General features: G+C 40.1%; 1 protein-coding gene across 4 annotated transcripts in view; it reads left to right on the top strand.

The window, feature by feature from the left end:
• The window catches only part of B3GNTL1 (UDP-GlcNAc:betaGal beta-1,3-N-acetylglucosaminyltransferase like 1), a 162,087-nt gene that overhangs the window by 72,744 nt on the left and 75,075 nt on the right, over positions 1 to 14,268 (top strand). The window lies entirely within an intron of this gene.

The raw sequence follows: 14,268 nt of genomic DNA on the forward strand, positions 1-14,268 counted from the left end.
CTTAGGGATCCGCAGAGTCTTCGCAGCTTGCGTAACAGACCTCAGCAACTCAGCATTTTGGCTAATCTACTTTATTTACATATAAACACACATGGAGCACTGCAACATGGCTCCCCCTCTCTCTAGCATCAGACAGCAAAGAGAAAGAACAAAGGATATTAGTCCCACTTCATGGAACACAGTAACACAAACATCCTGTCTCCGTCACTTCCCACTCTGTGGAGTCAAAACATGCACTGTCATGTGATAGACAACAATCCCTTGACTGCAATCACGGAGCAGGAATTCTAACAGAAAGAACACAAGGGGGGGGGTCCCCAAATAGTCCAATAAGGACTGAACATGCTTATTGGTAGCAGAATGATGGTTGACTCTGGAGGGACAACAAGAAAAAATGAAAACTGGGTGAGAGGTGGAATGGAAGATGGCAAGGCTGGCTAGCTGGAACAGTGAACAGGAGCATTCCTTATACTTTCAGTCTTCTCTCTATTCAAACCCACAGACAACCTGTTTGAGAAAACAAAATGAGCAGGGGAAAAAGAGGGAGATGAAATGGAAGGAAGAAAAAGGTATGGGAAGGGGAAAATAAACAATGCTTAATGATGCACCAGCACATTTGCTCATTCAACCAAAGTAAACCATTATTTGTTTTATACTATGTCATACCATGAAGCATGAACAAAGCCAATATGTTCCAAATTCTGAACTGCTTGCACAGAGGCATAACTTTTTTGTATATCTTGCACAGCTTTTAGTATAGTTGGAAGTGCACGATAAAGTATTTGAAACTGTATGGTTGAAAGTACTAGACTCTATTCTGGAAGAAAGATAGTTTGGAACAACCTTTTTCCCTTGTAGTCATCTCTTAAAAGAATAGTCCTTACACTATTACTTTTTCTTTGACAGATTTAGGATGTTCAGTTTTGGGGCACTTGAGTAAGAACCTCATGAATTAAAAACTTTATGAATGGTTGCCATAGAGCATATCCCTTTACTTTCAGTGTCTGGGAGCTTTTTATGCTTGTTGCAATTAAGAATAATTTGATAAAAATGATTACACTTTTTGGGAGGAAGAAGTCATTTCCAGTCACCTGTTATTTGTAAGCCCTCTGAAGTTAAGGGATATTACAAAGCAACACTTTTCAGTTGGCTTGGCCAAATGTTTTATTTATGTCATTTCTCAGAGTTTGTGTAGATTCCAGAGCGGTTGGGGGGGGTCATGATGCTTCTATATTCCAGTCACTCAAGAGGATAAATATTCTATGAAATTCAAACCAAAGGGGTATGCTGAAAGTGAAACAAAAAATAATTTTGTTTAGGCTTTGGTGATTTATTAGTAGTGCCATTTTTTAAAAAAACTCAGTCTTTTTTTCTTGGTTAGGGAAAAGGGATATCTTTTCCAGAGTGGGATATATTTATGCCACCTGACCCAACTCCGCAGTAGTGCACACAGTATATGAAATCTGTAAAATATATTTCAGAGCTGTATTTAAAGTTTAGGAATAACCCAATTTTTCTATTTTTTGATAGAAAATGATAGATTGTAATGAAAACTTCAGTAACAATGCTTAATTTAAAATTAATGCATCAATTGGTAAAAAGAAGATTAACTTCCATAATGTATTTGGCTTGTTTCTTTCATTAGACCTTCTTATTAGTTGATGTGGAGCAGGATCAAGTTGAATAATAATGCAATATTGGGAATGTTAGAGGTTGTCAACTTTTCATGCATGTAAGTAAGTGAGGGAGAGAGACTGTGTGTGAGAGAGATAATGAATAAGTGTGTGGGAGGTCTTTGGTTACTGGACATATGTAGAAATACTATTTTCCATTATAACTCTTCTCTTTTTTTTTAATCTCCAAACATAATTACTAACTCTTTGTTTTATCATGTACTGGAAATTCAGAGGTGAATTATAATTTTAATTTAGTTTAGTGGAAAGTAGACTCATAAAAATATAGCTCCTCTTATCTACGTCTTGAATTCTCTTTGAACAATAACGGCAATGATGCAACAAAATGGCTTGTTTGCTAAAGTGATATGGAATAAGGGAATCATATTGAACTTTTGTACTATGGAAAATAAATTTTTGCAGATTACGTTTGGGTGAAAGGAGGGATAGTGAGAGAATATGCAAAAGGGCACAGTTGGAAGATGGTAAAAGAGAACTGAGTTGGGGTCGGAAGTAGAAGAGTAATTACCGTAATCAAATAAGAGCTCTGAAACCCAGAATCCATGTAGCGTATAACCTTATTATTGGAACCCGAGTGTCCTGTTCTGTGAAGGCGCTCATGGAGCAAAGGAGGTTGGTTGTTGCAGCACCAAGGAGAACACCAAGGAGTTTGCCTGTTGCCTTATTTTGTGCTCAAGCTATGGCCCCACAATTGCTCTGGGGTAGAGCTGGTTTTTGCCCTTGGAACTCACCAAGGGGTTTGCTTTTCCTCCCCAATACCAACTCACCCATAAATTCCAGTGAATAGGGCAGATCAATCAGGGTGGGATGGGGCTCCTGGAAGAAGGAGCAAGGCCACTACTTCCCTTTGACACCCATTCCCTTTAGGAGATGTGGGAGATAGCATGCAGCATTAGGGTGCGAAGAAGTGAGTCTTATTCCCTCCCTCTCAATGCTCTTGCTCTTCCCTGCTTGCATGATGTGATATATTGTTTAGATAGTGAACTGTAATTCTTCCTAGGGAAATTGGCTCATAAATGTTTCGGCAGTCCAACAATTTTTGTGGGTAGCACCTTTTGGATTGTCATTTCAAGATAACCTGCCTTTTTGTTATGCTGAGGGTTTATTGTGCTCCAACTGCACTCTCTTGTCTGATTACAATTAGCAGGTTTATTATCCCATTACAGGTCGTGGGGTGATTTTTAGCCAGCTGCTATAAGAAGTTCAACTACTCCCTTCACGACCAAATTAATATTACTAAGAGTTGGCTGTTATCTTGCCTTAAAACTCCCTCTAGGAGTGTATATTAGACTCATAATTGCTGTCCCTGGTTCTTGTATAAGATTAAAATATAACCAATAAAATTTGCAGTGTGAAGTTGTGCAATGGGCCAACAACAAAAAACTCTCCCACTGAAAGTCCAGCCCTAACTGCTTATGCAGACATTATTGAAAATCGTATTCATATGCATAACTACAAAATCCTAGTGTGTCAAGAGTTGGAAGCAACTTCAATGGTTGTAGTGTGTGTGAGAGGTCTTTTGGCAGTTATGCTGCAATGACTAAGGACCGTCCATAAAGTATGCCATACTTTCAAAGACCCTTTCAACCCTGCTCTTCCTACCAGTGATATTTTAACCATTGGCCAATTCCTCCTTTGCTCCCTCTTGATGTACGGCATCTTTTAAGACAGGCCCTTGTGTAATTGTACCTGGTTTTTTTGCTTGCATTTGGGTTAAATAGATCAAATTGTAGAAAACTAGTTTGTGCTTTTTGTATAACCACAGAGCCTAGGACTTGCCGATCAGAAGGTCAGCGGCTCGAATCCATGCGACGGGGTGAGCTCCCGTTCCTCAGTCCCTGCTCCTGCCAACCTAGCAGTTCGAAAGCACGTCAAAGTGCAAGTAGATAAATAGGTACCGCTCCGGCGGGAAGGTAAGCGGCGTTTCCGTGCGCTACTCTGGTTCGCCAGAAGTGGCTTAGTCATGCTGGCCACATGACCTGGAAGCTGTACGCCGGCTCCCTTGGCCGATAAAGCGAGATGAGCGCCGCAACCCCAGAGTCGGCCATGACTGGACCTAATGGTCAGGGGTCCCTTTACCTTTACCTTTTACTAAGAGGAATTAAGAAAACGGATTCAAGATTAATCTTGACACATGGGTGAAATTTTGTAGACCACTTTAACATGAATGGTTTCACATATGCAAATTTTATGTATCCCATCAAAAATGGGTTCCAGACATTTTACCCTTTCCAAAGTTAATCTTGTGAGAGGGAGATTGCCTTGCGTTTTGCCAAGCATGGGATAACTTTGGTGGCCAATAGGTTTCAGTCCTATACACACACATACCCTTGGAGTAAGTACTGTACTGTTGAATACAGTAAAGCTTCCTTCTGAGTAAGCATGCCTAGATTGCACTGTGAGACTTACGCCCCATGAATTTGTCTTAATTTCTTTTAAAGCCATTTATTAGCCATGACTACTTATATGCTGCTTCCAGAATCAGAGGCAGCATGTTTCTGACAACCAGCAGCTGGGGAAATATCCCTGGGTGTGGGCTGATGCTCTCATGTTTGTGGGTTTCCCAAAGGCACATCAGAATGCTTAACTAGATGACCCTTTTTCCTGATCCAGCATGGTGGTTCTTATGTTATGTTAAAGTAGAATCTTCCATGTCTTGTACTGAACCTCAGAAAGTTAAATGCATTCTCTTTCCAAATATTTTTTCACCTATGCAAACGTGGCTTAAAGCTTTGCGCGACTATGTTCAGTGCCATAGCTGCATGATATGCTTGGCTGTCCCCACAATGGGGATGGAATTTGTAAAGCAGTGGGAAAGGTGTACTTGTATTTCCTGGGTTGTTGTTGTTATTATTATTATTTTAAAAACTATGTATTTTGCACTGAAGAAGTGGGAGCGTAACCTTCTCAAAGAAAAAAATAAAACATGGGCAAATGTTGCACTAAACAGCAGATCGTTATTTTTTTTTATCGGTTGAATTTCTATCATCCTTTTGCCAAGGAGCTTAGGATAGCATTCATGGAATTTCCCCCATTTTATTTCCCAAAATTCTACTTATCAGTGATTATTGGGGAAGGCTCGGACAAAGTAGGATGTGTGGAGTCAGCCAGGAGGATTAAAAACTACAAATCTCAGTGTTCTTGGCTACAAGGGAGAGCTGCTAAGCATGATAGGAAGCAAAAAAAAGGAGAATTTGTTGTCCTCAGCTTTCACTATAGCTAGTTCTTCACTTTCCCTTTGCAAGTTAAGTGTGGGCAAGAATAGAAGTTGAAGTCCAGGAAAGTTGGGGGTGGCTGGAGCTCAGCCAAACTGATTGCAAACCAAATTCCTGGGCAGAGGTTGGTTTGGTTTCTAATTGGCCCAGCTTTTCCAAAGTGCACAAGTTTGTTTGCAGTTCTGATTCTACATTATGAAATTTTGCACCAAACTTACTTGCTTCAGATACCTGGGAAGATGGCCCCCTGGAACACTGGCTTTGAAAGGTTTACTTTGCTCATATCTGAAGTCATTCTGGAATGCTGAAAATATGAAGCAGATCTCTGCCCTGTCACATTGCTTTAGTTTCAAAAACCAGCATTCCAGTGGTCACTAAACAGCTTACAAAGAGCTTATCAACACAGTCATGGGTTTGAAGTCTGAAAGTGCTATATTGTTTTGTGCACAATCCACATAAGATGCACTTTCAGAACTGGATACCCTCCATGCTATTTCTTAACTGTAGTGGTTTCATGACTGCCTTAGCCTATTCCTCCTCTCCTTTCAATGTGAGGATTAATATGCCTGATTATTTTGAGTTAGAGATAAGGGTAGGAGAGGAAGAACAGGTCAGAAACATCTGCTGAGCACCTGTGCTCCTGGTGTGACTGGAGGAGCTGATGGAGCTAGCACTGATCCCCATTAAGCTCTAGCTTGCCTGGTAGGACAGAGTCCCAAACTGTGGTTCCCAGCTGTGGAAGCTCTGGTGTCCTGTGGTTCCCAGCTGTGGAAGCTCTGGTGTCCTGCTCCTCCAACCATAGACCTGGTAGTAGGGAGAACCCAGGACCCAGAGCTTAATGGAGGCACCTCTTCTTCTTTCCCCTCTCATACCTAAAAATTGTACTAACTGAAGAGCTCTCTTGTGGAAAAACAATAAGGTTCAAATGTATTTATTAAGAGATGTGCATCTTGCTTTATTCTAAAGCAGTTTAATGCTGACAGCTCTGTCTAACAAACTTATGGAGTGTGTTGATGAAGTCGCTTTATAATAATAACAATTGTTGTTGTTGTTTATATGCCGCCCGTCTCACGTGGTTACCCCAGCCACTCTGAGCAACTTCCAACAAATTAAACCGCAATAAGACATCAAACATTAAAACATTCCCTATGCAGGGGATGGCATTTCAGCATAAATTAAAATAAGCATTTTTGAGTGTTATTTACACTAAACTTAGTCTTGCTGAGGTGACCACCTTCTTCTGTTATAGAATCATCAGAATTGTAGAGTTGGAAGGGGCCATAAGGGTCATTAGTCCAATCCTGGAATGCAGGAGTCTTTTGCCCAGTGTGGGGCTCGAATCCACGACCCTGAGGTTAAGAGGTCTCATGCTCTACCAACTGAACTGTTTGTATAATTGAAACCTAGATCTTCACTTTATAGGTTCCGTTTTTATCTCTACATCAGAGGGATGGTTGCAGAATTCTAGTGTGACTAATGAAGGTAGATTAGAGTAAAACAACTTTGCTGCTAAAACTGGGCAAGTGACCAAGATAAGCATAGTTCTAGTAAAGGTTTATAGAAATAGCGTGTAAGATATTCTAGACTCTCGCGTCTGCCCCCCCCCCCAATACTTGCCTTTCAACGGTTAGAATGTCAGTTCCAGTGGACCAGCAGTAGAGTGGGAGCACATGTAATGTACCTACATGGGGCCATAGACATGGCTCTTGGGATGCATATGTTTTACATCTTAAAATTGCATTGTGGCCAAGGAAAGCATTCTTTTTGCTTCTGAAAAGTGCCATTGTTTGGCATTCGTAACTGCAGTCCAACTGACACAAAATCTTTCCCACACTTTTACTACATTTTGAAAACATTTTAATGCATTAATCTTCTAAATGCAGGAGCAGATATCCTTATACTCTTGCTGACTTCATCTTGGAGGTTAATCTGAAGAAAGATGGGAAGGACTTGTCCTAATAAATCTTGCAACAGACTTTGGCCGCAGGACATTATGATAAACCATGGTTTATTGTTACAGGAAAGAGGCTAGGAGAGCGTCAAGTTCACATGACCTCCATCTTCCACTGTAGGTGGAAGAAAGAGTAGTTCATCTAGTTTGTGTGTAGACGCCTGAATAATTGTGAGCATACAGGGGTGTGGAGAAATCACCTTTTATAATGTGTTCACTGAGACTGGGTATGCTTTACATAGAAAGTACAGTGGTACCTCAGGTTACCCACGCTTCAGGTTACTGACTCTGCTAACCCAGAAATATTACCTCGGGTTAAGAACTTTGCTTCAGGATGAGAACAAAAATCGTGCAGTGGCAGCGCAGCGGCAGCAGGAGGCCCCATTAGCTAAAGTGGTTCTTCAGGTTAAGAACAGTTTCAGGTTAAGAACAGACCTCCAGAACGAATTAAGTTCTTAACTCGAGGTACCACTGTATAAGAGTTAATTATGTTTGAGGGGTTATGTGAAGGCTTAAGTTTCCAATGGCGGTTGGCAGGCGGCAGTTACTTGCATAAGACTGGACTGGGAAAAGCTGGGTTCTTTTTATACTGAGTAAAATTTTGCTTATGATTGGCCTGCTGGATTGAAGTTCTTCATCACTCACTGGACGAGGAAAAATGGTCCAGTGAGGGGAGAGAATTCAATGCCATTCAGACATGAGTAGTTGAAGGGTAGACTGGGTGGAACATAAAAAGGACAGTTTTGCCACTTGTTCAGGAGAGTGCGACTGCTAAGACTGTGAACCAGAAGAAGAAGAATCTGGAAGAGAAGTCTGGAGCTCAGGCAGGTAGAGGTTACTGAAGCTAAGGAAAGCTCCCAAAGAGCTGAATCACTGGCTTAAGCCAAATATCCACAAAGAGGCCATCAAATGCTGGTGAGCAATGAGGAAGAGTTCAGCAAGGAGTTTCTGGAGCTGACCAGAGAAGGAACTGCCTGCAAGCTTGACTCAGGGAAAACTAGCAACGGTTTTCTGTACCTGGTGGTGGTGAGATTGACTGGGTGGGGGAAGGGTAATTGGCACATAATTTTGATAGCAGGAGGAAATACAAATTTTTAGTGCCAACCTTATGGAAGCTTCTGCATTTGAAAGTAACTGCTATTTTTAATAACAGTAACTTTATAAAAACGACCACAAGTCTTCCAGAAACAGTAACAGTATTTACTTTCTTTTTCCTTATAGTCAATAATAAATAAAGGAAAACTTTTTTACTTTTGTTTGCTTATAAAGTGAGTCTGGCTGCTTTTGTAACACATCTAAAGTGCTGCAGTTACTGGGTCATAGTTTAAGTTGTCGGTAAACAGCATAGTATAGATACATGGTGCGAGCAATTAGAATGTTTTGAAATATACAGTATGTACTTACGTCTGGCGGAACGCTCTGCCTCACGAGACCAGGGCCCTGCAGGATCTGATTTCTTTCCGCAGGGCCTGTAAGACAGAGTTGTTCCTCCTGGCCTTTGGCTTGGAGCCAATTTGATTCCCTCCCTCTCTTTCTTTTTTCTTTTCCGTCTCCTTCTGCGATGAGGCTACATTTTAATATTTTAATGTTTCAGTATTTTAATGTTGTATTTTTTAATTTTGTTTTTAAGTTGTAATCATTTAACCTGTTTTTATTATTGCTTGTAAGCCGCTCTGAGCCCAGCCTTGGCTGGGCAGGGCGGGGTATAAATAAAAATTATTTATTATTATTATTATTATTATTATTATTATTATTATTATTATTATTATTCTGGGAGTGAGAGTAAAATAGGAACCTCCATACACAGTTGGTGAATCAACAGTGGTAGATAGAAGCTGCTTCTCTGCTTATTAGGTGTGGTAACCCTCTACACTTAGGAATAAGGGAAAGGACCACAATAACTTTGAACCAAATTGGGGGGGTATATTTTCATCTTTTTAAGCGTGTACAGTCTGAATCTACATCTATTGTAGCCCGTACATTATTTAGACAAGTGAGATGTAAATAAGCATACTCAACTATCTTGGTCTGAATGCCATGCTACCTTTGCACAGGGCTTCCTGATGAGAGGAAAGAGTGGGACAGAGGAAGTGTTCTATATTTTGTTACTCCTCTCTGTTTTTCAAGCTTAAATTTCTAGCCGAGTTTGAAGTCAACAAAAGTAGATTGTTTACTTTCTTGGGTGGGCCCTGCAGACAGACTAGTTGTATAAGAATTTATTTGTGGACTTAAGCTCTCTTGGTATCTTTCAGACACAAGGCACCAAACCTTGCTGGTCCCCTATAAGCAGTGGCTGTTAAGTTATTTACATCTCTGCTGACAGATCTATTTATATGAAACAAAACTGGATATTTTAAACCGAAGCCTTTTCCTCCCCAGGCAGTCTTACAGAAGGTGATGTTTTTGACCAAAAACTTCAGTGATGCCTTTAAATATTGCCATTGGGGAACTTTACAGGTCTTGGCAATGATGTGCAATTCAGACTGTAGTTTCAGATGAAGCTAAGGGGAAACTGGAAAACATGGTACTAGCATAAATGTAGAAATACTGTGGACAGTTTTTGTAATATCAGTTGTGTGCAAGAATGTACAAATGTTTCTGTCCTGCAGTATAGGGGAAAATACATGAAGGAAGTAAGCTTAAGGCAGAGGGATAGTTACATGGCTGTTTCTTCATGATGATCTTAGGCTCATGCATGTCATTGCTCAGACATATATGTGGGATGTGTTGTGTGAAGTAGAAATACATATGTATATCAATGCACATAAATGTAATGAGTAAAAAATTGTGGTTTTGTTCAACCTGGATTGTGCACAGGTATAATATTTTTGTACCTGAAAACTTTCCACATAGCTGGTAAAGTGTGCATCTGACAATAAGAATGCACACAGCTGAGGTGATTGCATGGAACCACATCCATATAAACTGGCCCTTATGGATCGTCTTTGACATATATCCAAAAATTTGGTAGGGGCTGGAATTTCTCTCAATTTCTTGGTTGTGCCAAGAATTTTCATGTCAGATGAAAATGTCAACATAGCTATTACAATCAACACCTCCTGATGTTTGATGTAGATAACTTGAGACCAAAAATATTTTACCACTGGACAAGCCCACAAAATGTATCCAAATAAGCCATTGTCGTCATTACACTTCCAGCATCTATCTGTCTTAGACATTGCCTTGCTATACAGACATTGTGAGCTCCAATGTACTTAAAATATTAATTTTCTGGACAGTAATAAAGATTGATTGATTGATTAATTCTCAAATTCAAGTTTACGGAAACATTTCATATAGATTTTAAAGCAGTTTCCCATTCTTTAGACTGTATGATACCTTCCAGTTCCCTATTCTACACCTCTGAGTTCTTTTGCTGACTTGTTTTAAAAGCACATCAATGAAGAAACTTACGGTAATCCTGTTTTCTGTCTGCAATGCGGTGTAACCTGGAAAATATTGTTCTAACTGTTAGGGGCATTTGGCATTTTTGCTTTTCTTGCAAATATTAAATGTGTTGTAAGCTGAAGGACAACAGCAAATTTATGAACATTTTTGGCAGAATGTTAGCACATATTGAGGGGGGGGGGAATTGTCAAAGTACATTGCAGCTATGTAGTATAGTACATTGCAAGTATGCAAAGGGAAAAGAAAAAGACAAATTACTATGGATAACTTATGATGCCCACCCTGAACTTGTTGAGATTATAGAAGTACAGAACTGGAAAAAAACATTTCTAGCCCAACCCTCTGATCTGAAGCCAAAATAAATTATTTCCTGAAGGTTGACAAAACAAAGTAGCAGCTGGTGAGGCACTGTGGACGGAAGTCCATTTGCTTCTTTGGCTTCCTAACACAGTGGATTCCTAACTCTTACCAAGAGAGAGAGTAGAATAGCAAGGCATGAGGAGCTTGTCACAATGCAGCAGCTGACAGTGGAGTGAATTCAACACTCCTGCTGCCCCATAGGGAGCTCACCTTGCCCCACTACCCTTTCCTCTTGGTAAGTTCCAGCAACCCGCTGTGTTGGGAAGCCAAGAGAGCAATGGAGCCCCACCCATGTTGCCTCAATGGCTGCTACTTGCAAGATGCAAAGTACATCTGCAGTATGTGTCCTTAAGATTTATAATTATCTAGAACCCCAAGGATTTTTCAAACCGTGTGGGAAGGGAGAAGTCTCATTTGCAGATTTAGCTTTCCTGGCTGCTACAGCAGATCTCCTTCCCTGAGGCAGCTGATCCCATAGCCCAATGCTTAGCCCCATCTCTGTGTTGGCTTGCTTTGCTGGAATTGTGAAGGCAGAATTCATGTCTGAAGGAGGGAGATGAAAAGGTTGTGTTTCTAGACCTTACTAATAATCAGAATATGTTGTACCGCATGCGTTCCATTTCAGCTTTTTCAAAAAAGAAAATCTGTCTTGGAAGTACCTTAATGCATTAAAACTCACGCAAGGAATGTATATGATAAATTGAGTCGGCTAGATCTGGTTTCTACCATGGGACTGAAATGTCCAAAGTGCAACAGTTACTTTAGAGCACATGCATTGTGTTATTCTGGGCTGTTAAGATGGTTGTATAAACATGTGATTAAATGTATTCCAGCGCAGACAAGAGTGGTATTCACAGCTGGGACATCTTGGGGGGAAAAGAGTTCATAGTGCATTTCTCTTTAGCTTTTCCATAAGCCTTCGCCTCTGCACCACTGTTATGCCTTCTATAGCTAAGGATGTCGCCCCCACCAACAAAACAAAAAGCCACACCTTTCATTATCTTTAAATGTCATGAGTGGCCACATTTCTCTCTTTAAATGATGGAAAATGGAATACTGCCTGCTTTTGACTTGGTAAGAATAGAGCTATGCATGCTCTGTGGAAAGTATGGCCAAAAGAAACAGAAGGCAAAAATGTTGACAAAAGAATGTCTGAGGCTTGAACAAGGAAAGGAATGCCTTGTTCAAATCTAAAATTTCGTCGTCGTCCCCCTTTTTTTATTCTGAAATATTCAAGATCATAAGGTATTTCAGTGCTCGCTGTGAAAGTATTTCAATGTTCTATGAATGCTGAATGTCTTCTTCATTTTCTGAGGAGGCACTTGCAGCCAAGTGAAAGGGGTGTGTGCAGTTGTATGTTGTGCCGGAAAGACTATTCAAATATGGCAATTTTGCCACGGCAAAGAAAAATTTAGGATTTTGTTCTGTTCATAGATACTAACTGATATTGTTCCTGTTAATTTTTTAATAAAAAGATTAGGGCAATCTCTTGAGGGGAGAGCATGTGTACAAATTCAACAGGGCTTTGTTTGTTTGTTTGTTTTGTTGCTATTTTGTTAACGTTGTTAATATTGTTTTATAGATATGAATGCTGTAGTACTTTGTGAATCCTATAATAGGATTTTTGGTGTAACTGTGATGTTTAGCTTTTTTTTGTTATTTAGTTGATAGTGCTACATAGATGGTAATTGTTTTATCTGTGATTTGTGATTGTTTTGCTGATGATTTGTTAAGTATTTAGACTATTTATGCTGTATTTGTGATGTTCCATTATGCTTATCTTTTGTTTGTAAGCCGCTTTGGGATTTATTTGCATAAAAAATGGCATAGAAATAGAAGCAGTCGATCAACATATCAAGTTTCAAACTAAACTATGGCTTCCTATCATCAAATGAATAAACAAAAAAGTATCCATGTCACAGTACTTTAAGTCAAGCTAGTTGGCTGCAGCCCTTCCAAGCATTGCAAGGGAGAATGGAATGTAGAATATCTGGTATAATCCAATAGTAATGCCCAGCCTGTAGAGCACGATATTGAGGCTAAACCTGGGGGTGGGGCGGTGCCTATGTATGCAGGTTTCCGTAAATATTTGTAAATTATCCATGGGCTGGTGTTTACTTTTAACAATGTGATATTTCATGAAAATAAGTTATTGAATACAGTGGTACCTCGGGTTACATATGCTTCAGGTTACATACGCTTCAGGTTACAGACTCCGCTAACCCAGAAATAGTGCTTCAGGTTAAGAACTTTGCTTCAGGATGAGAACAGAAATCGGGTTCTGGCAGCAGCAGGAGGCCCCATTAGCTAAAGTGGTGCTTCAGGTTAAGAGCAGTTTCAGGTTAAGTACGGACCTCCGGAACGAATTAAGTACTTAACCTGAGGTACCATTGTAATTGGCTCCATTCTTCAGACTGAGCACCATAATTATCTTCACTCTTGATTCTGTGCAAGTTGGATTTATATCTGTGACTTTTAAGAAGATTAAACCTCTTGCCTTACCTATACGACCTGCTGCTTACCTCTGTAGACAAAAACCTCTGGAGGGCACCTGTGGAAGGCCCCCCTAGCACCAAGATAATGCCCTCAAGTGTGTTCTAGGCCCCAGAGGTTCATGAATATATCACTTCAAAGTCAAGTGTTTTTTAGTATCCCATGTTTCTTTTGAACAAATTACATTGATTTTTTAAAAAAATATGTGTTTATAATCTCCTAGAAATTAGAGGTTTTCTTGGGGGAGGAAATAGAACTCCCCAACCACAAACATGTGGATGAGAAGCAGAGGCCAAGGACCTCATGCCACCAGTTAAAAATCATTGGGTTTTAATATTTTGATGTTTTAAATATAGTTAAAACTGCTTTGAGCATTGGAAAAGTAGATGGCTTAAATAAAGGCCATGCCTACTTGAAAAAGAAGAGTTTCATCCTTCATCTTCTCATCCCTCTAGATGCAGCATACAGTGGTACCTCGGGTTAAGAACTTAATTCTTTCTGGAGGTCTGTTCTTAACCTGAAACTGTTCTTAACCTGAAGTACCACTTTAGCTAATGGGGACTCCTGCTGCCGCCGCACCGCCGGAGCACAATTTCTATTCTCATCCTGAAGCAAAGTTCTTAACCTGAGGTACTATTTCTGGGTTAGCGGAGTCTTAACCTGAAGCGTATGTAACCTGAAGCGTATGTAACCCAAGGTACCACTGTATTACCAACTGCTTACCTTTGCTTTGGCATGTAACTTTTAACCCTCCCCCATACATTCCCCTTTGCTGTTTTTCCATAGCTCTTTGCCTTCAGAGATGCCTTATATACGAGCTTTCACTGACTTTAATTTCAAGAGCAACCCACAGTCAGATGGCTCATTCTTAACTGCATCGAGCCTTGCCATCCATTTATTACAGCAACAGAAACAACAAATTTGTATTTAAAGCATTCCAGGAGCAGAAAGGTTACTAGCATACACATGGGTTCAAGGGGTGGGGGTGAGAGAGATATATGGGGAGAGCTAGCACAGCAAGTTCTCAATTCCTTAAAACGGACGTTTCTGGTCATTTAGTGGAATAAACAATGACTACATAATATACTGCTCATTTCATTGTGGCCTTTAAAGAACTTCTAATTATTTTCAGCGGCAGGCTGGAAGC

This window comes from Podarcis tiliguerta, assembly GCF_965153285.1.
Source record: "Podarcis tiliguerta genome assembly, chromosome: 2".
Taxonomy (NCBI): domain Eukaryota; kingdom Metazoa; phylum Chordata; class Lepidosauria; order Squamata; family Lacertidae; genus Podarcis; species Podarcis tiliguerta.